This window comes from Oryx dammah, unplaced genomic scaffold, assembly GCF_014754425.2.
Source record: "Oryx dammah isolate SB20612 unplaced genomic scaffold, SCBI_Odam_1.1 HiC_scaffold_28, whole genome shotgun sequence".
Classification (NCBI taxonomy): Eukaryota; Metazoa; Chordata; class Mammalia; order Artiodactyla; family Bovidae; genus Oryx; species Oryx dammah.
Genome location: NW_024070212.1, coordinates 80,716,407 through 80,738,477, shown reverse-complemented (window position 1 = coordinate 80,738,477; position 22,071 = coordinate 80,716,407). Strand labels below are relative to the sequence as shown.

Sequence of the window (22,071 nt, the reverse complement as noted above, 5' to 3'; positions counted from 1 at the left end):
ACATTTAATATTAATATTAACTTGATATTAATCTTAAATTAGTAGTCTTTTCTGAACATTCCTCCAATTCAAAGTTTGAGTCCTGGGTTTGGTTCAAGTAACAAACTGTCAGTATTAGACTCCTTCCTCTTCCTCTAAGCTAACTGAATTCCTTGGTCTCCAAACACCCCAAATAGTTAATTTTCTATCAAAAGAAAGAGAGAGATATTATTTTTATTATTTTATTTATCTATTTACTTATTTGGCTGTGCTTAGTCTTGGTTGCTTCAAGCAGAATCTTTGATCTTTAGTTGCAGCATGTGGGATCTAGTTCTTTGACCAGAGAACAAACCCAGACCCCCTGCATTGGGAGCATGGAGTCTTAGCCACTGAACTATCAGGAAAGTCCCACTTCATTTATTTTTATTGTAGTAAAATACACATAAAATACACAATTTTAACCATTTTAAGTTACAGTTCAGTAACACCAAGTACATTCATATTGTTGTGCAACCCTCACCATGTCTCTAACACCATTCATTCAGAGTCTAAGTTCTGGTCCACAAACACTTCCCTGTAGGAGGTTCATAGTTGAGAAAGAATTTGTAATAAACCAGACCTCCTAGGATGGGTAGCTCCAGAAAAAAAAAAAAAAAGAATCTTACAGAATCCATTCTATCTTGCAAAACTGAAACTATATCCATTAAATAATGACTGTTCCTTTCTCCCCCCAGTCCCTGGTAATCAGCATTCTACTTTCTATCACTGTGAATGTGACTACTCTAGATAAGTCAGGTAAGTGAAATTCTACAGTACAGATGACCCCTAAACAACATGGGTTTAAAGTGAATGGGTCCACTTATTCTCAGATTTTTTTTTTTCAATAGTAAATACTACACTGATACATACTCCAAGGTTGGTTGAATCTGCGGATGCAGAACTGTGGTTATATAGGGCTGGCTACAAGTTACATGTGCAGATTTTCAACTGCATGGGGATGGGTGCCCTAACTCCAGGGTCAGTTGTGTTTGTTTTGTTGTGATTGGCTGATTGGCTTATTTGACTCAGTATAAGGTCCTCAAGTTTCATCCATATTGTAGCATGTATCAGAATTTCCCACCTTTTTTAAAAGTAATAATGGTACATTATGTCTGTACATCACATTTTGCTTGTACAGACATAATGGGCTCAGAGGGTAAAGCATCTGCCTACAGTACAGGAGACCTGGGTTCAATCCCTGGGTCGGGAAGATCCCTTGGAGAAGGAAATGGCAACCCACTCCAGTACTCTTGCCTGGAATATCCCGTGGACGGAGAAGCCTGATATGCTGCAGTCCATGGGGTTGCAAAGAGTCGGACACAACTGAGCGACTTTACTTTCATGTCTGTACATCACATTTTGCTTACCCATTCACCTGTTGATGGACCCTTGGCCTGCATCCACCTTTTACCTGTTGTGAATAATGCTACCATGATGAGAGTACACAATATGTACCGCTTTTTGTTAGAGAGAAATTGTTTTTCCAGAAGTTTTTCTTCCCTTCTGCCTCGGCAGATTTTCCCTCACATATTATTGCCTGAAATTATCTCACATGTTCATGCTTAAACCAAGAGAAATAGGCCACAGTGTTTGCTTTAGAGTCTATATGTTAAGCAATACACAATTTGTGACTCGTAGGGCTTGGGTGGGGGTTATTTGTCTCCTGAAGCTCTTGGCTGTGAGGACTCTGAGTTCCACTATAAAAAAGAATGTAAGTCAGTGAATTACACTCTTGGCTGCCAAGACTAGTGAAGGCTAACATAAAGTTCGGGTGAACTGCAGATTCATATAGGATTTCTATTTTTAAACCTTGAGGCTGGTGAATACTACCTCATGTTTCTGGCTGGTCATCATTTTTCTTTTTAAAATGTATTTTTAAATTTTTGGCTGTGCTCACTCTTCATTGCTGTACACTGGCTTTCTCTAGTCTGGAGGTACTCTGTTGCAGTACGTGGACTATGCCTTGCGGTGGCTTTTCTCGTTGCTGAGCAGGGCTTCTGGGTGTGCCGGCTCAGTAGTTTCAGTTTGCAGGCTCAGTAGTCATGGTGTGCAGGTTTAGCTGCCTAGCAGCACATGGAATACTCCCAGATCACGGACTGAACCCATGTTGGCAGGGGATTCTCAATCACTGGGCCACTAGGGAAGCCTGATCATCATCTCTTTTGTGTTTATTCTCATCGTGCTTCCTTTCTTATTACCCAATCTCCCACTACTTTTCTCCATTTGAAATCTTTCCATTCTTTCTCTGATGCCCTAATTTCCTACTTCCCGATTCCTCTCACTGAATTCTTTTTTTTTTTAAAAATTTATTTATTTGCCTGACCTGGATCTTTGTTTCTGTGCATGAGCTTTCTCTCTAGTTGCGCCAAGTGGGGGCTACTCTCTAGTTGCGGTGCGTGGGCTTCTCATGATGGTGACTTCTCTTGCTGTGGAGCACAGGCTCTAGGTGCTGGGCTTCAGTAGATGCAGCTCACAGGCTCAGTTACCCCGCAGCATGTGGAATCTTCCCAGATCAGGGATTGAATTCACGTCCCCTGCATTGGCAGGTAGACTCCCAATCACTGGATCACTGGGAAAGTCCAACCCTTGGAATTCTTCCTTCACTTTCTGGTCTTAATAAATGCTGACTCTTCTCTGAAGATTCTGTCTCCCCGCAATTTTTTTGAATTTATGCTTTTTTGTCTTTCTGATCTCATCTACTCATAAACACCCAGTCCAGGTATTTGACTCTCTATTTCTCAATGCTACAACTAAACCAGGAACCCTCTATTTTTATGTAAAACTCCTGTTCCTTTCAAAATTTCATGATATTTACTTATACTGTTCTCCACCTCCCTCATTTCTGTCACCTTTTGGCTTCTTGGTTACTAGCTCAGATCCCTACCCACCTGGTTCATAATCTTATCTATGCCCATGATTTCAACTCTCACCTAAAGCTAATGAGTCCCAAAGCTATATAGTCAGCTCAAATCTTCCCCTTAAGCTCCATAGCTAATTGCCTCCTGGGCATCGCCCTTTGATGGTGCTTAAACATTCTGACTCATAAGGTAGAAAACTGAAAAAAACAGAAACCAGGGAGTCTCCTTTGCTTTCTCGCTTCCTTATCCCATCCTTCTTCTGAGTTCTACTGTCCTAATATATCTGAGCAGTTTTTTTTAATCTTTTCTTATTACTATGTATTTCAGATCTCCCATTTTCTTAAAATCTGATTTATGAAAACAATCTCCTAACTGTTCTTTCCATTCCAAGCCCTTCTCTATAATCCTGCAACCAGCAGTCAAAAATGCAATCTGTCATTCCCTAAATGGTTTCCTTTATAACCAGTTTAAAGTTCAAGATTGTTACCATGGTATACAAGTGCAAGTGTGTGTGCTAAGTTGCTTCAGTTGTGCCTGACTCTTTCTCCTATGGACTGTAGCCCACCAGGTTCCTCTGTCCATGGGATTCTCCAGGCAAGAATACTGGAGTGGGTTGCCATGCCTTGTTCCAAGGGAATCTTCCCAACCCAGGGATCAAACCCACATCTCCTGCATGGCAGGAGGATTCTTTACTGCTGAGCCACCGAGGAAGCACAGACTATACAAGTCACACTTCCTAAAATTATGTGATTCAAAAAAAGACTTCAGTGCCTAGGCAGAGTGCTTTGCCCCAGCAGTACTTATGTATTTGTTGAAAAAAAAAATGAACATCTGGTCTAATTTTGATTCCTATGCAGTTTTCAGTTGGCTGAATAGGAGTCAGTTTAGAGGAGAGAATATTGCTGAGTGCTGCAGCTGTAAGAATCTCTTTTAAAAACGTGAAGTCTGTTACATAAATTATGTACTCTTTAGACTCTTTCTTATGTTCATTTATACAAGTGATCATCAAAACTGCTTTAGAAATATGTGTATCAAATATTTAGCATATTTCAAAGCTTCCTTAATAACATCCCTAATAAGTGGATCTAATTATGTGTTTATTTACTACAAACACCTATGAATAGCAGATAATCTAATTATAGTTTATTATTACCTCTGAATCATTCCAATGAAAATGTTTTCTCTCATAGACTTCACATTGCTTTGGTGCATGAGTATAGACAGCAGCAGATTGTTTTCCATGATAGTAGGTTTTAAATATTTACCTGCTTGTGCTGCATAATTTAGCACTCGGGAGTTGGATAGATGCCATGCCAAGGTTACAGAATATATTTCCCCTCTGTGACTTCTATGTGAAGTTGTAAAAGTGAAAAGTATTCTACTGTTTTACTAACCAATTAAAATTTGTTTTGTACAAGTAAATCCACAGAATACCAATGTTTGTGGTATACACAATTTTATTTTGTATAATTACCATATAGTTTAATAAGCATTGTTTCTCACATCCTGTTATTGTATAATATTAAAAATAAAATTTTTTTGCTCTTGTAATCTAAGACTTTATGAAAGTAACAGAAAATCATCCAGACAGCTTGTTAACTGTATATTATCTGTCCTAAGAAATCAAAACAGAGTTCTGTGGATCCACCAGCTGTCTAATCAGGCAAGAAAACAGTTCTTTTGTTCGCTCACTCTAATAAATGTTACATCTTACTATATTCATTGTGTGATTGGTTATTTGGTTGCTCTACTGCATAACAGAAAATAAATAGTTGTGCAGTTACCTGTTTTTGTGAGAATAATAAAAATAATTCAAACCATTAAACACGTAAAAAAATGAAAACGTTTTCAAATCTAATTTTGAACTTTTCAACTCTGCATTCTGAAGGATTTTCTTTCCCATGTGGTTTCATAGTCCGCTAGCACAGACTGTTAATTTTTCACTTCTAGCTCTTACTGTAATTCCCTATGCAATTCAGAAGCATGTCTCGTAGCCCTTGTTCCAGCAAAATCTTACAGCATTACACTCTGCAGTAATTTAGTATTTCTCTCAACACACCTTATGAAAGAGGATAAAAATTTCCATTTCATAAAAAGCCTTCGCAGACTGTTCTGTTTCAATTCTGGAAAATAATCTAAACATGGAAAATGAAAGCACATATTCCTTGATATTTTATAAGCATTTATCTATAGCCTCTTCAGAATACTTTTACAAAAAGAAAAGAAATACTTGTATTTTTTACCAAAGTGGAGCTTGGTAGAAAGGTCTACATTAATGTAAAGGATTTAGTGAGTCTCCTGAAACCGCTTTTGGGGTCTGAGGGTGTTTCAGGCAGAGTGAGAAATAAACGGCACAGTGCATGCTGGATCTTGTAGTTCCCGCGTTCGAGGAGAGGGCGTGGTGTTCATGGCACGCTGGGAGTTGAAGTCTGTTCAACAGGAACTCAAGGCAGGAATGATGTTTTGTCTATCAGAGACACCACTTATAGGTGGATACTTTCCCTTGGTTCTGTGCTTGCTATATTGGTGGCTTACAGTCTGGGTGGCGAAAGGAGCGAAAAAAGGATGGATGAAGTAAATAGATCAGGGGCCTGTCAGTATGGCTATCGCACAGTACAGTTCAGTTCAGTCGCTCAGTCGTGTCCGACTCTTTCGACCCCTTGGACTGCAGCACGCCAGGCCTCCCTGTCCATCACCAACTCCCTGAGTTTACTCAAACTCATGTCCGTTGAGTCGGTGAGGCCATCCCACCATCTCATCCTCTGTCGTCCCCTTCTTCTCCCGCCTTCAAGCTTTCCCAGCCTCAGGGTCTTGCCATTGGTCTGGCTATTGCTGCCGCCAATCAATAGGCTTTAATGCCCCGGAAGTGGCTGACCTACTAGGTTTGAAGCGGGGGAGGTGGGGCGTTTCTCTGACTACGGTGGCCGGGGCGCCCGAGCAGCCTGTGGCTGCGGCGCTGAGGTCGGAGAGTCGGCTTGTACGCGGGCTGCTTTTGGGGCGGCTGCTGCTGGAGCTGGAACATTTCCCGGTTGGTGGCTCCTGCACATTGTTTACACTTCTCCAGTTCTCTTTTTGGTGAGGGAGCGACTTGAGGTTCTTCTCCTGATTCTGCTAGCTCAGGAGAAGGTTGGGACTTAGTGTCTCTGGTCCCCTCGAAAGATCGGGTTTCCTTGAGGAAGAGGTTGGGGCGCGGGGTGGGGGGAGTCGGGTCTTGCCCTCAATGGAAACCCTGTGGCCAACCTTTTCGGCTCTCTGAGGGTTTTGACGTCACCCTCATCTCTCCTTTCTGGTATCATTTTTCTGACTCCTTGCCCTTCCTGGGCTCCAGAGCTAACTAACCGTAAGCCTTCCTGTGGGAAGCTGTTTCCCCGCCTCTAGAGGGTTTTCCTGGGTGTTTCAGGCACGATCTCTTTTCTCCTCAGTTCTTGCATCTATTTAGCTCCTTCCCTATTTCTTTCCAATTAAAAAAAGAAGAAGAAGAAAAACCCAAATCAGATCCTCAAGATCTTAATCTTCTCTTTTTAGGCCTTTGTTATTGCTTCAGACACTTAATACATTTGCCCGAATATCTTAATGCTTTTCCATCCAGACCTTAACAGTTTACTCACTCAATTTGGTTCCTACTCATCCTCAACCCTTCCACCTCCATCCACATCTCAGGGCTTTTAGGTTGGAGGTTCAAATACATTGTAATGATGACTGGTGAATACGAGAGACGTCAACCATCAGCTAAACGTGACTCTAAGGCGTTTATGCTTAAGATCTCTTTGGCTTACTTTTTCGGTTTGTTTTGATTATTTTCCCACAAGGGGTTACTGCGACCCCATGGTTAGAGGAGAATACCTCCTAGAGCTGCTTGTATCTGAAATACTTAGATGGGATCTTTTTCTCTTTTCCTACTCAAGACATATATCCCCAGTGGAATTTTTGCGATGACTTTATGTCAATTAATAGCAGATAGACACAATTAATAGTAGATAGACACAATAGCTCTTTCCTCCTTTGTTGTTTATGATTGGTGATTAGATTGTGAGTCATTGAAAGTACCCAGAGGGACTGGAAAAGCTTTGAAAGGAAAAGTTTATGTATATACCAATTTACAAGGTAAAAGTGTCTTCCCTGAACAAGGAAGAGTTTCTAATTAGTTTAATAATCTGATGCTATGTTGAATTAGTAATCTCACTGTAAAATTCTGGGAACTGTTTAAAGTTAAAAAGTAGCCAATATAAGAAATATTATAGGTTTATAAAAAGAGTTTAAAACCCATTTTAACTGATCCTCTTTTTTTCCCTGTAAAATAGAATACAGATATATTGAAGAGTTTATTTGTTGTGATTGTTTATCACATATTTCTATATATTTTGATAGAGCTGGTAAAACTGCTTTATATAATTTATTACTCACTAGGGTTTTGTAGACAGAAACTTTTGTACTTCCTGGCTTTCTGGGGACCATGTAACTTCAGTAACTTTGCAGCTTTCTTTTATTCTCAGTTATTTTACTACTCTGATAGTAAAATTATTGTTCTTCTTTAGGAATTAAATATAATCTCTATGTGTCAGTAAAGTATAAATATTAATACTTGTACACTGTCTATTGGTGGAGTTATTCCTAGTTAATCAGAAATAGTTTCAACCATGCTTAAGATTGAGGGTGAATATACATATAATATTTCAGAATTAATTCACTCATGAATTCTTTATTGGATAATTGATGAGGTTAGACATTGCTCAAACTTTTTATATTTTTCCTGAGATTTTATTCATTTAATAGGCATTTATTGAATGCTTCTCACTGTTTAACTGTTGTCACACTGTCATCAAAACATTTACTGAGAGCATCCTCTTGTACTAGATGCTTTAAAGCATTATTGCATTGAATCATTATAATAACTCAGTGTGCTATTGAGTATTATTTACATTTAGCAGATGAAGAAACTGAAGCTCAAGGAGTTCAAGTCATTTAGTCCAGTTCCTTTTGACTCTTGCCTCTTACTATAGCTGCAAAGATTTGTTCTATACCCTGGAGTATATTATTGTTGTTCAGTCGCCAAGTTGTATCCAACTCTGTGACCACATGGCCTGCAACATGCCAGGCTTCCCCGTCCCCGTCCTTCACTGTCTCCTGGAGTTCACTCAAACTCATGCCCCGTGAGTCAGTGATGCCATCCAACCATCTCATCCTCTATCGCCCTCTTCTCCTTCTGTCTTCAATCTTTGCAAGCCTCAGGGTCTTTTCCAATGAGTCTACTCTTCCGTCGGGTGGCCAGAGTATTGGAACTTCAGCTTTAGCATCAGTCCTTCCAATGAATATTCAGGGTTGATTTCCTTTATGATGGACTGGTTGGATCTCCTTGCAGTCCAAGGGACTCTCAAGAATCTTCTCCAGCACCACAGTTCGAAGGAATCAGTTCTTTGGTGCTCAGCCTTCTTTATTGTCCGGAACAGGCAATGGCACCCCACTCCAGTACTCTTGCCTGGAAAATTGCATGGACAGAGGAGCCTGGTAGGCTGCAGTCCATGGGGTCACTAAGAGTCAGGCACAACTGAGCAACTTCACTTTCACTTTTCACTTTCATGCATTGGAGAAAGAAATGGCAACCCACTCCATTGTTCTTGCCTGGAGAATCCCAGGGACAGAGGAGCCTAGTGGGCTGCCATCTATGGGGTTGCACAGAGTTGGACATGACTGAAGCAACTTAGCAGCAGCAGCAGCACATTCATACACGACTACTGGAAAAACCATAGCTTTGACTATACGGACCTTTGTTGGCAAAGTGTTATCTCTGCTTTTTAATATGCTGTCTAGGTTTGTCATGGCTTTTCTTCTAAGGAGCAAGTGTCTTAATTTCATGGCCTCACTGTCTGCAGTGATTTTGGGGCCCAAGAAAATAAAGTCTGTCACTGCTTCCACTTTTTTCCCTATCTGTTTGCCATGAAGTGGTGGGACCAGCTGCCATGATCTTCATTTTTTCAATGTTGAGTTTTAAGCCAGTTTGTCTGTTCTCTTTCACCCTCATTAAGAGGCTCTTTATTTCCTCTTCACTTTTTGCTATTAAAGTGGTATCATCTGTGTTTCTGAGGTTGCTGATATTTCTCTCAGCAGTCTTGATTCTAGCTTGTGAGTCATTCAGCCCGGCATTTTCATGATGTACTCTGCAGTTCAGTTCAGTTCAGTTGCTCAGTCGTGTCTGACTCTTTGTGACCCCATGAACTGCAGCATGCCAGGCTTCCCAGTCCATCACCAGCTCCTGGAGCTTGCTCAAACTCATGTCCACCAAGTCAGTGATGCCATCCAACCATCTCATCCTCTGTCATCCCCTTCTCCCGCCTTCAATCTTTCCCAGCATCAGGGTCTTTTCCAATGAGTCAGTTCTTTGCTTCAGGTGGCCAAAGTAATGGAGCTTTGGCTGTACTTTGCATTTAAGTTAAATAGGCAGGCTGACAGTATACAGCCTTGACATACTCCTTTCCCAATTTTGAACCAGTCCATTGTTTCATGTCTGGTTCTAACTGTTGCTTCTTGACCGCATACTAGAGAGCATTAATTCAGTAGATACTTACTAAGCAGCTATTATGTACCAGATACTCTTCTAGGTGCTTGGAATATAACAGTGAACAAAAGGGACAAAAATCCCTTCTCTTAGGGAGTTTACACTCTATCAGAATGTATGACATGTAAACCTTGCCTTCAGGAAACAGAAAATACAACCAATATGGGGGGCTTCCCTTGTGGCTCAGATGGTAAAGAAAATGCAACCAATATGCATTAGATTTCATCTGATTTTAGAATGTTAAGGTTGAAAGATTAACTAGGGGATATTTCATGAAGATGAAATATGATCTAGAGCTAAAGTATTGAGTAGGAATTTGGTAGATAGAAATTGGGAGGAGAGTAGTTCCAGTCTGAGGCATAAAATGAACAAAATTTTAAATTATAGGAGAGAGATTAGCGGAAAGCACAGATTGCTGGACTGTTTGGTATCTTCAGTTCTTTGCATATAGGTGCACAGTGTTGGTTGAATTTGAAGCAAATATTTAAATGAATGAAGCTAGGGCAAGAACTGAGCAGGCAACGTGGAATTAGATAGGTGTAGTGTCATTATTCTGGGATTTAAGGAAAGGATTTGATAGCTGTTGGTGAAAGAACCAGTAGGCCCTGTTAATTATTGAATACTGGCAGTAGCAGAGTAGCCAATGGAAAAGGGAGGTTAGCCTACCAGGTTTGAACTGAGTGAGCCAGATTTACCTGTTTCATCAAATCATGAGGTTTTTTCCCCTTGTTTATTTTATTTCAAGATGTGCCATTATTTTATGAACTGCTATGAAAGAAAAAAATTGCCAATTAAGCATACAGAGATTGTTGACTATAAGATGTATTCAGTTTTGGAGTTAAAGATGTAAAAATAAAAGAAATGTAACAATGTGTGATCTAGAAATGATGAAGTAAGGTACTCCTTATAATGATTCATGAACCTTATAACTACTTACTTTTTTCTGGACTATTTATAAATAAGTTTGTAATCTTTGACATGCATTCAATCATTTAGCATTTATATATTTATTTACTAGGCACTTTCCTAGGCCACGGTGATACGGTGATGAGTAAATAGCGTCTCTGCCACACAAAATGTACGAGGGAAGGCAGACATAAATATTCCATCAAAAAAGGTAAATGTGCAACTGTTTGTTAAGTTTTGTGAAAAAAGACTAGATGTTATACAGAAGAGAAAACTGTTTACAGAGAAGATAGTGTAGGTAAGAGGCCATATAAGAGATGATAATACCTTAGACAAAGTGATGGTGAAGATAAATAAAAGTGGAGGGATTTTAGAGGTGTTTAGGTGTGGAATTTGGTGATTAATTGGATATGAGAAATGAGGGAGAGAAAGGTGCTATTGGCCACCACTAGATTTTTTGGCTTGTGTAACTAGATAGATTGTAGTACAATTCATGAAACAGAAAACAGTGTAAGATGTCTGGGTTTTTAGGGGGACATGCTTTGTTTTCACTGTGGCATCGGTGTTAAAGGTTAATGTCTTAATTCTTCTTTTTTTTCCTTTTTTGTCATTGTTTATTTGAGGACTAGTGTACCTGAAAGAAGTTTTTTCAGTATTATTTTTCTTGAGTGGGCAGGGAGGAAGTTCTAGATGAAGGCCTTTGGGAAAATATTGGAATTTGTTTTGAATTTATATGTAACATATTCAACCATATATATGAATAGATAACTGAGTAATAAAGCTATATATCATCTTTATTTTCACTTGGGATTTGGCAATAAATTGGGCATCTGGTTAAATTCTAACTTCATTCGGTTGGTGGATATATAAATATAAATGTGTTTTAGGGAATGCTTTTGATTTTTTTTCTGAAATGACTCATTTATGTAATTTTTGGTAGATATTGGATCAATGCAGTTGGTTATTTAAAATTTATATTTCATAGTAAAAAGCTGTAGAGAGTACAGAGCAAAAAACTTGGGCTTGGCGTCAGGTTACCTGGATTCAAGGTGTGTTTTGCTGTTTTGTAGCAGTATAATCTTGCAGCATTTAGCCTTTGTTAGTTTTTAAATCTATAAAATGAGTATAACAATAGTACCTGCCTTTTAGAGTTGTTGTGAAGATTAAATGAGATAGGATGTGTGCATAGGTTATACAAAATTCTCAGTATAGAGTTTGTTTTATTATTGTTATGATTATTATTATAGTGATATTGTGTCTGAGATCATCTGGATTTCTGTACAATGTTTTAATTTTAGAGTTCCTTTTAATTTATAGATCTCAATTGGGTAAAAAATTTTGTTTGGTAGTCATAGTTGAGTTTGGGGAAAATATAAGAAAGCTTTTGTTTATTCACAATTACTCATCCTAAATGAGTTAGCACATGTCATCTTTCACAGAGTTCTTACCAGAATCTGCCTGCCAATGCAGGAGACTCAGATTTGATCCCTGAGTCAGGAAGATCCCCTGGAGAAGGAAATGGCAACCCACTCCAGTATTCTTGCCTGAAGAATCCCATGGACAGAGGAGCCTGGGGGTCTGTGGTCCATGGGGTTGCAAAAGAGTTGGACATGACTTAGCGACTAAATAACAATAGCAATAGCTATAATTGGAAATTAACGATGGATTGGCTTGTAATTACTTATTATTTGTTAAAATTATTACTTTTATTTTTTAGTCCAACCTTTCTGGACTTTTATTGGCTTTTAGGTCTTATGGATAGGGTGAAGAAGTAGTTAAATGTTATAAAATCTGATCAGCTGTTCTAACGTCAATTTAATTTCCATCCTACTTTTTTCCCCCAAGTTACTTTCTTTTGAAAGTTATAAACCTATAAAAATAGTTGAAAGAGTAATACAATACCTATATATCCTTCACCTAGCTTCACTTGTTAGCATTATGACTCGTTTGCTTTTTCTCTAGCATGTGTGCACGCACACACACACATACATGCACTTAGTGACTTTAGTCGTATCCAACTCTGTCACCCCATGGGCTATAGTCCACCAGACTCTCTGCCCATGGGTTTCTCCAGGCATGAATACCTGGTTGCTATTTCTTCCTTCAGGGGATCTTCTCAACCCAGGGATGGAACTCACATCTTTTACGTCTGCCTGCATTGGCAGGTGAATTCTTTACCACTGGTGCCACCTGGACACACACACATAAATACACATTTTGTTGTTGTTGTTAAACCATTTGGAAGTAAAGTGGAAACATCATGACACTGTCTTATTAAATATTTTGTCATGCATCTCCTAAGATCTAGGACAGCCTCTTAACATAACTATAATGCTATTAGCATACCCAAATAATTTAATTTTGATTTGATAATATTACCTAATGTACAGGCCATATGAAAAAATTCAAATTTACCCAAATGTTCCAGTAATTCCCCTTATAACTTTTCAGGAAAAAAATATTAAATTTAAGAAGAGATTATAAACTATGTTGAGTTGTCACATCTCTCTGTTTTCTTTTATCTAGAACAATCGTCATCTTTTTCCTCCTGTCTTCCTTCCTTTTTCTTTTTTTGGTCTTTCAAGACTGGCAGTTTTGAAAAGTCCAGGTCAGTTGTATGTAGAATGTCTCACAAAATGAATTTGATTGTTTCCTCACAGTTTCAGGCTGTGTGTTTTTTTCCCCGAGATTGTTATTATATGGTAGTTATTGTAAACTTTTCATTTGATTACATCAAGAGTAATATAATGATAATTTGTAGGTTATTGGTGATGTTAAGGTTGACCACTTAGGTTAGACAGATTCCGACATTCTAAAGATATCTTTTCTGTTTTGTATTTAATAATTAATCTCTGGAGGTGTTACTTTATCATTGGATATTCTGTTTTCTATTAATTTTTTTTCTATAACAGTGGTTTTAGTAACCATAGATGATCCTTTTCTGAGTCAACCATGGCACTGGTGGTTTGCAAATAATGGTTTGCCAGTTCTCTCATTCCATCTACATGTGTTGGTTGACTATCTCTCGAAAGAAGATATATTCCTTCTCCTTTTCTTTTTAATTTCACTGTGTACCCAACAATTCCTTTTTAAAAAATTTATCCAGTGTGATGATCTGTTACCATTATTCTTTAAAAAATAGTTACATTAATTGGTTAGTTTATGGCTCTGTTGGGTCTTCACTGCTGCGCTGGCTTTTTGGTAGTTTGCCAAGTGGGCTTCTCATTGCAGTGGCTTCTCCTGTGGAACATGGGCCCTAGGGCATACAGGTTTCAGTAGTTGTAGCACGTGAGCTCAGTAATTGCAGCTCCTGGGCTCTCGAGTACAGGCTCAATAGTTGTGGTGCACAGGCCTAGTTACTCGCAGCATGTGGAATCTTCCTGGATCAGGGATTGAACCCATGTCTCCTGCATTGACAGGTGGTTTCTTACCACTGGGCCACCAGGGAAGCCGGTGTTAGCATTATTTTCTTTTGATGATTGAGTTATCTCAAATTTGATTAGTCCCTTCAAAGTAGTTCCTATGACCTTTGTATATGTCCATATTAGTATTTGGGCACCTTCTTCCTTTTTTGTACGATACATGTTGCAGACTTACCTTATCTATTCTCTGCTTGAGGCTGGGAATCAACACTTTTACCACCCTCTTTTACCACCAGCGCCCTTATTCATTTTAGTGGAAAATGGTACTTAGAAACCAAAATTTAGGCATTGAAAAAACTCGTTCCTACTGGAGTATCATTGCTTTTGGGCCCTTTAAATGGACACACACACACATGTTTTAAAAGAAATCATGATTTTATAGGATACCTTCAGGTTCAAAACCACAGAGTTCAACTTTACCTTCACTCAGTTTATATTTGTGTCTCCCTTTTCCTACAGGGAGAATTCTGATTCTCAGCCATATTAATATATTTACTCATTTATATTTACTCTGTCTTACACACATATATGCCTGGAGGAGGGCATGGCAACCCACTCCAGTATTCTTGCCCTGGAGAATTCCATTGACAGAGGACTCTGGCAGGCTACAGTCCATGGGGTTGCAAAGTCAGACATGACTGAGAGACTAAGCACGCACGCACGAGTACTCACACACACACACACACACACACACACCACACACATATGCTAGTTTTGGAATTACAATACTGATACTCCCTCCTACAACAGATTTACCAAATAAAGATTTCTTTGCCAGTTTATGTCCTTGGAATATATCCCTCTAAAGATGTATAGTCAAAGTAGATATTCAGAGTTATTTGAATTATTTTTTCTGTGATTATGTTATCAATTTAAAATATAGTTAAGTTCCTACTAAACTACTTTTTAATAGACTTCCTGTAAAATTGGTTATCTGTAAAACTACTAAAGTAGACATAATAATTTAAAATGATATCATAATATATAGTAATAGGAAACTCTAGAACAGTTAGAGAATATGCAGTTTTTATCTCTATAAGGCGTTAAACTCATAGCTCTATTTTCAAACTGGTGTAATTCTTTTTATTATTTAAAATTAAAAATGTTGAGAAAAATGACATCAAACAATTCCAGTTGTAAGCCAGAACAATTGTGTTTGTGAACATTTTAAACAATGCTCTTCTTTTGACTGATAATACAATTCAAGCATTAATCTTTAACAATAGATATAATTGTTCAGGGTACTTTAACTCACTCCTAAAAACGATGGCTAGTGTTTTCCTGTATTTACACCCAGAATAGAAAGATGTTATTTGTATGTCCTTGTTCTTCGTATTTAAAGAATGCCTTTTCATGTGTGAATATTCTCACTGGAAAGGGAAAAAATATTTCTCTTAATAATTGAGCATTTTATATTTCTAATGTAAGACATAGCCATATTCAGTCTTGAGTTCTGATTAGTTATAAACATCTTGCTTATTAAAATGCAGGGTTAATGGGGACAGGAACTGGGTTTTGTGGCTTATTCTATTTCTTATAGTGCCTTACAGAAGTAAGCACTGCAGTACTGGATGAATGAATAAATGATGCTTTGTGTTTATATGATATGTAATTTCTAGTTTCAATAATATGGTTACACCTTTTCCTTGACAAAAGTATCTAATGGAATGGGACTTAGAGGAGATCTTATCCAAATTTGTTGGAAATCTCAAAATCACTGTCTCACACTGAATCCCCCATCTTTCTTTAGATTTTATCCCTGGGTTCCCCTTTTCTGTTAATAGTATCATTATCCTCTTAGACATCAGACCTGAAATCTCAGTCACTTTAGTCTCTCTCCTGTATGTGGGCATATGAACATTCATATATGATGTTGGTCATTCTGCCGTCTCAGTTTCTTGCTTGTATCTCCTTATTCCTTATCCCCTTACCAGCACCCTGATTGAGGCACTCATTACCACTCATATAACAATCCTCTGACTGACTGAAGGAATTAAGAATATTGAAAGTGAAAAGAGATGATGGGGTGGGGCGAGGAGCAAGAAATATGTCTTTTTTTTTTAAGATTTATTTTTGGCTGCACTGGGTGTTCGTTGCTCCTCAAGGGCTTTCTCTAGTTGTGTTTCACAGGCTTCTCATTTGGTGGCTTGTCTTGTTGCGCAGCAGAGGATCTAGGTGCACAGGTTTCAGTAGTTGCGGCACGCGGGCTCTAGAATGCACGCTCAGCAGTTGTGGTGCAGGGCTTCGTTGCCCCCCAGCATGTGGGATCTCCCCAGAGCAGGGTTCAAACCCATGTGCTCTGCATTGGCAGGCTGATTCTTAACCACTCAAGCATGAGGGGAGCCCAAGAAGTTTGACTGAAACTTTCAGATGGGCTATCAAATGGAAGAGGGATTGATTTCAGAAAACATAGCCAGGAACTGTTGGTGGAAATTATCAGGACAGAGACTTTTGGTTTATATGTCTTTCAAGCAAGTGTAGATGTTTAGAACTGTTGTTATTGTTCAGTCACTAAGTTGTCTCCGACTCCTTGTGACGCCATGAACTCCAGTACTCCAGGCTTTCCTGTCCTTCATTCATTATCTTCTGGAGTTTGCTCAAACTCATGTCCATTGAGTCAGTAATGCCATCCAACCATCTCATCCTCTGTTGTCCCCTTCTCCTCCTGTTCTCAATCATTCCCAGCATCAGGATTTTTTCCAGTGAATTGGCTCTTGGCATCAGGTGGCCAAAGTATTGGAGTATCAGCTTTAGTATCAGTCATTCCAGTGAATGTTCAGGATTGATTTCCTTTAGGATTGATTGGTTTAATCTCCTTGCTGTCTAAGGGATTCGTTATGTTAGCAGAGAATAGGTAGTTTAAAATATTATCAAACTTTTAAACTTACAACTGTATATTTAGCTCAGTACAAAGCTCATTATATACTCAGTTCCCTGTCTTAGGAGTGTTCACTCAGAGACTGGTTGAATGCACTTGGCGAGGTTGTTGTAAAGGAAATTGTGCTGCTCTATGAGTGGATGAACCTGATTAGTGATTAATAAGTCCAAACCAGAGAGCAGATCAGATTCCTGGGAGAAAAGTGATTTTCTTTCACTGCTGCTCCCACCCAAAAAGTGGAAGATAGGATTAGGAGAAGCTACTGGTAGATTGGAGTGTATTGGGTGGGAAAATGGCCAAGACTATTAATATTACTACTTAATAGTTCCTAGATGCTTTACTGCTGCTACTGCTAAGTCACTTCAGTTGTGTCCGACTCTGGGCGACCCCATAGACAGCAGCCCACCAGGCTCCCCCGTCCCTGGGATTCTCCAGGCAAGAACACTGGAGTGGGTTGCCATTTCCTTCTCCAATGCATCAAAGTGAAAAGTGAAAGTGAAGCCACTCAGTCGTGTCTGACTCTTAGTGACCCCATGGACTGCAGCCTACCAGGCTCCTCCACCCATGGGATTTTCCAGGCAAGAGTACTGGAGTGGGGTGCCATTGCCTTCTCCGCTAGATGCTTTAAGTTCCCCTTTAATCCTAAGATTCTGACATCCTTGAGTTTTTATAGAGGTTATGTTTATTTTGTTGATTAAATGACTTGACCTAGTATATTATTTCTTATATGTAGACTGTGTACTTAATAGCTTGCAAAATTGCATTTTTAAGTATGGAGGCTGCAAGCATTCATAGTTATCTTGGAGTCATCAGAGGTTACTGAGGTACTGACATAAGGCAAAAGGAGAAGAGAATAGCAGAGGATGAGATGGTTAGATAGCATCACTGACCCATGGACATGAATCTGAGCAAACTCCTGGAGATAGTGAAGGACAGGGAAACCTGGCGCACTGCAGTCCATCGGGTCAAAAGAGTCAGACACAACTTAGCACCTGATCAACAACAAATCAAACCATAGTCAATATTATGTTCTTCTTAGAGATAAGATCAAGGAATGCTTAAGATAGCCCAGATAACATTAAAAGTTCTTACTGTAGTCTTTAATCATCTAGGTTGGTGATCATGATGACGTTATAGTCTGTGAACAAGTAATACTCAGTGCTGCACAGGTGAAGGCTTTTGCCTACTGGCACTTGATACAGCTCATTGTTGTCATTCAGTCACTCAGTTGTGTCCGACTCTTTTTGACCCATGAACTGCAGCATGCCAGGCCTGCCTGTCCTTCACCATCTCCTGGAGCTTTCTCAACTCATGTCCATTGAGTCGGTGATGCCACCCAACCGTCTCGTCCTCTGTCAGCCCCTTCTCCTCCTGGCTTCAATCTTTCCCAGCATCAGGTTCTTTTCTAAGGAGTTGGCTCTTTGCATCAGGTGGCCAAAGTATTGGAGTTTCTGCTTCAGCATCAGTCCTTCTGATGAATATTCAGGATTGATTTCCTTTAGGATTGATTTAATCTCCTTGCAGTCCAAGGGACTCTCAAGAGTCTTCTCCAACACCACAGTTAGAAAGCATCAATTCTTCAGCGCTCAGCCTTCTTTAATGTCCAGCTCTTACATCCATACATGATTACCAGAGAAACCATAGTTTTGACTAGATGGACTTTTGTTGGCAAAGTAATGTCTCTGCTTTTTAATATGCTATCTAGGTTTGTCATGGCATTTCTTCCAGTGAGCAAGCATCTTTTAATATCATGGTTGCAGTCACCATCTGCAGTGATTTTGGAGCCCAAGAAAAAGTCTGTCACTGTTTCCACTTTATCCCTATCTATTGGGAGTTGGTGATAGACAGGGAGGCCTGGTGTGCTGCGATTCATGGGGTCGCAGAGTCGGACATAACTGAGCGACTGAACTGAACTGAACTGAACTGATGGGACTGGATGCCATGATCCTAGTTTTTTGAATGTTGGGTTTTAAGTCAGCATTTTCACTCTCTTTCACTTTCAAGAGGCTTTTTAGTTCCTCTTCACTTTCTGCCATAAAGGTGGTGTCATCTGCATATCTGACATTATTGCTATTTCTCCTGGCAATCTTGATTCCAGCTTGTGCTTCATCCAGCCTGGCATTTCGCACGATGTACTCTGCATGTAATTTAAATAAGCAGCGTGACAATATACAGCCTTGACGTGCTCCTTTCCAAATTTTGAACCAGTCTGTTGTTCCACGTCTGGTTCCAACTGTTGCCTCTTGAGTTGCATACAGGTTTCTTAGGAGGCAAGTAAGGTAGTCTGGTATTCACATCTCTTGAAGACTTTTCCACAGTTTGTTGTGATCCACACAAAGTCTTTAGCATAGTCAATGACACAGAGGTAGATGTTTTTCTGGAATTCTCTTGCTTTTTCTATTATCCACCGGATGTTGGCAATTTGATCTCTGGCTCCTCTGCCTTTTCTTAATCCAGCTTATACATCTGGAGGTTCTCGGTTCATGTATTGTTGAAGCTTTGCTTGGAGGATTTTGAGCATTACCTTGCTGACTCATGTGAAATGAGTGCAGTTGTGCACTAGTTTGAACATTCTTTGTCACTGCCCTTCTTTGGGATGGGCTTCCCTTGTGGCTCAGCTGGTAAGTAATTGCCTGTAATGGGAGACACCTGGGTTTGATCCCCGGGTTGGGAAGATCCTCAACTTGGGGAGAAGTTGGGGATTCCCAACCTTGGGAGAAGGTAAAGACTACTCACTCCAGTATTCTGGACTGGAGAATTGTATAGTCCATGGGGTCACAAAGAGTAGGACACAACTGAGTAACTTGCACTTTTACTTTCTTTGGGATTGGAATGGAAACGGACCTTTTCCAGTCCTGTGGCCACTGCTGAGTTTTCCAAATTTGCTGGCATATTGAGTGTAGCACTTTCACAGCATCATCTTTTAGAATCTGAAATAGCTCATTTGGAATTCTATCACCTCCACTAGCTTTGTTGTGGTGATGCTTCCTAAGGCCCACTTGGATGTCTTGCTTTAGGTGAGTGATCATACCATCCTGGTTATCTGGGTCATGAAGATCTTTTTTGTACAGTTCTTCTGTATATTCTTGCCACTTCTTCTTAATATCTTCTGCTTCTGTTAGGTCCCTACCATTTCTGTCCTTTATTGTGCCCATCTTTGCATGAAAGATTCCCTTAGTATCTAGTTTCCTTGAAGAGATCTCTAGTCTTTCCCATTCTATTGTTCTCCTCTATTTCTCTGCATTGATCACTTAGGAAGGCTTTCTTATCTCTCCTTGCTATTCTTTGTAACTCTGTATTCAGATGGATATAGCTTTCCTTTTCTCCCTTGCCTTTTGCTTCTCTTCTTTTCTCAGCTATTTGTGAAGCCTCCTCAGACAACCATTTTGCCTTTTTGGGTTTCTTTTTCTTGAGAATAGTTTTGATCACCACCTCCTGTACAATATTACGAACCTCTGTCCATAGTTCTTCAGGCACTCTATCAGATCTAATCCCTCGAATCTATTTGTCATTTCCACTGTTTAATTGTAAGAGATTTGAGTCTCACCTGTGGAGGTGATGGAATTCCAGTTGAGCTGTTTCAAGTCCTGAAAGATGATGCTGTGAAAGAGCTGCACTCAATATGCCAGCAAATTTGGAAAACTCAGCAGTGGCCACAGGACTGGAAAAAAGTCAGTTTTCATTCTAATTCCAAAGAAAGGCAATGCCAAAGAATGCTCAAACTACCGCACAATTGCACTCATCTCACATGCTAGTAAAGTAATGCACAACATTCTCCAAGCCAGGCTTCAGCAATACATGAACCGTGAACTTCCTGATGTTCAAGCTGGTTTTAGAAAAGGCAGAGGAACCAGAGATCAAATTGCCAACATCCGCTGGATCATGGAAAAGGGAAGAGAGTTCCAGAAAAACATCTATTTCTGCTTTATTGACTATGCCAAAGTCTTTGACTGTGTGGATCACAAGAAACTGTGTAAAATTCTGAAAGAGATGTGACTACCAGACCACCTGACCTGCCTCTTGAGAAACCTGTATGCAGGTCAGGGCAGCAGTTAGAACTGGACATGGAACAACAGACTGGTTCCAAATTGGAAAAGGAGTACGTCAAGGCTGTATATTGTCACCTTGCTTATTTAACTTATATGCAGAGGACATCATGAGAAACGCTGGTCTGGAAGAAGCACGAGCTGGAATCAAGATTGCCTGGAGAAATGTCAATCACCTCAGATATGCAGATGACACCACCCTTATGGCAGAAAGTGAAGAGGAACTAAAAAGCCTTTTGATGAAAGTGAAAGTGGAGAGTGAAAAAGTTGGCTTAAAGCTCAACATTCAGAAAATTAAGATCATGGCATCTGGTCCCATCACTTCATGGGAAATAGATGGGGAAACAGTGGAAACAGTGTCAGACTTTATTTTTGGGGGGCTCCAAAATCACTGCAGATGGTGATCGCAGCTATGAAATTAAAAGACTCTTACTCCTTGGAAGAAAAGTTATGACCAACCTAAATAGCATATTCAAAAACATTACTTTGCCGACTAAGGTCCGTCTAGTCAAGGCTATGGTTTTTCCTGTGGTCATGTATGGATGTGAGAGATTGACTGTGAAGAAGGCTGAGTGCCGCAGAATTGATGCTTTCGAACTGTGGTGTTGGAGAAGACTCTTGAGAGTCCCTTGGACTGCAAGGAGATCCAACCAGTCCATTCTAAAGGAGATCAGCCCTGGGATTTCTTTGGAAGGAATGATGCTAAAGCTGAAACTCCAGTACTTTGGCCACCTCATGTGAAGAGTTGACTCATTGGAAAAGACTCTGATGCTGGGAGGGATTGGGGGCAGGAGGAGAAGGGGACGACAGAAGATGAGATGGTTGGATAGCATCACTGACTCGATGGATGTGAGTCTGAGTGAACTCTGGGAGTTGGTGATGGACAGGGAGGCCTGGTGTGCTGTGATTCATGGGGTCACAAAGAGTCGGACACGACTGAGCGACTGAATTGAACTGAACTGAATGGCATAGTGGTTTTCCCTATTTTGTAGAATTTATGTCTGAATATTGCAATACAACTCATATGTGAGGGTAAATGTCTATTTAGTACTAAGTTGTTTTTTTTTTATTTCAAATTTAAGAGAACACATAAATAGTACATTTTATTTATATCATCATTACACAGTAGCTGTGCATTGATTTAGTGTCTTTAAATGGAGGATGCAATCCTGACGAATTCTAAAAATGTTAGCAAGATGTATACTTGAGGGAAAACTACCAAATCAGCTTCTGGATATGTGTGCGTGCTCAGTCGCTAAGTCTCTTTGCAGCCCCATGGACTGTTGCCCACCAAGCTCCTCTGTCCATGGAATTTTCCAGGCAAGAATACTGGAGTGGGTTGCTATTTCCTCCTCCAGAGGATCTTCCCCACCCAGGGATCAAACCCAGG

At 39.7% G+C, this 22,071-nt stretch overlaps 1 protein-coding gene across 8 annotated transcripts in view; it reads left to right on the top strand.

Moving 5' to 3' along the window:
- The first annotated feature begins 5,748 nt into the window (after positions 1-5,748).
- Positions 5,749-22,071, top strand: part of ATG4C (autophagy related 4C cysteine peptidase) — a 102,025-nt gene continuing 85,702 nt past the window's right edge. For 2 of the 8 annotated variants that reach the window (XM_040232694.1, XM_040232697.1), the window contains exons 1-2: positions 5,790-5,904; positions 10,448-10,546. The gene's annotated coding sequence lies outside the window, so the exon portion shown is untranslated. Of the gene's footprint in view, positions 5,952-10,447; positions 10,547-22,071 lie in introns of all 8 variants that reach the window. The other 6 variants (XR_005719561.1, XM_040232692.1, XM_040232693.1 and 3 more) reach the window with 4 other exon arrangements.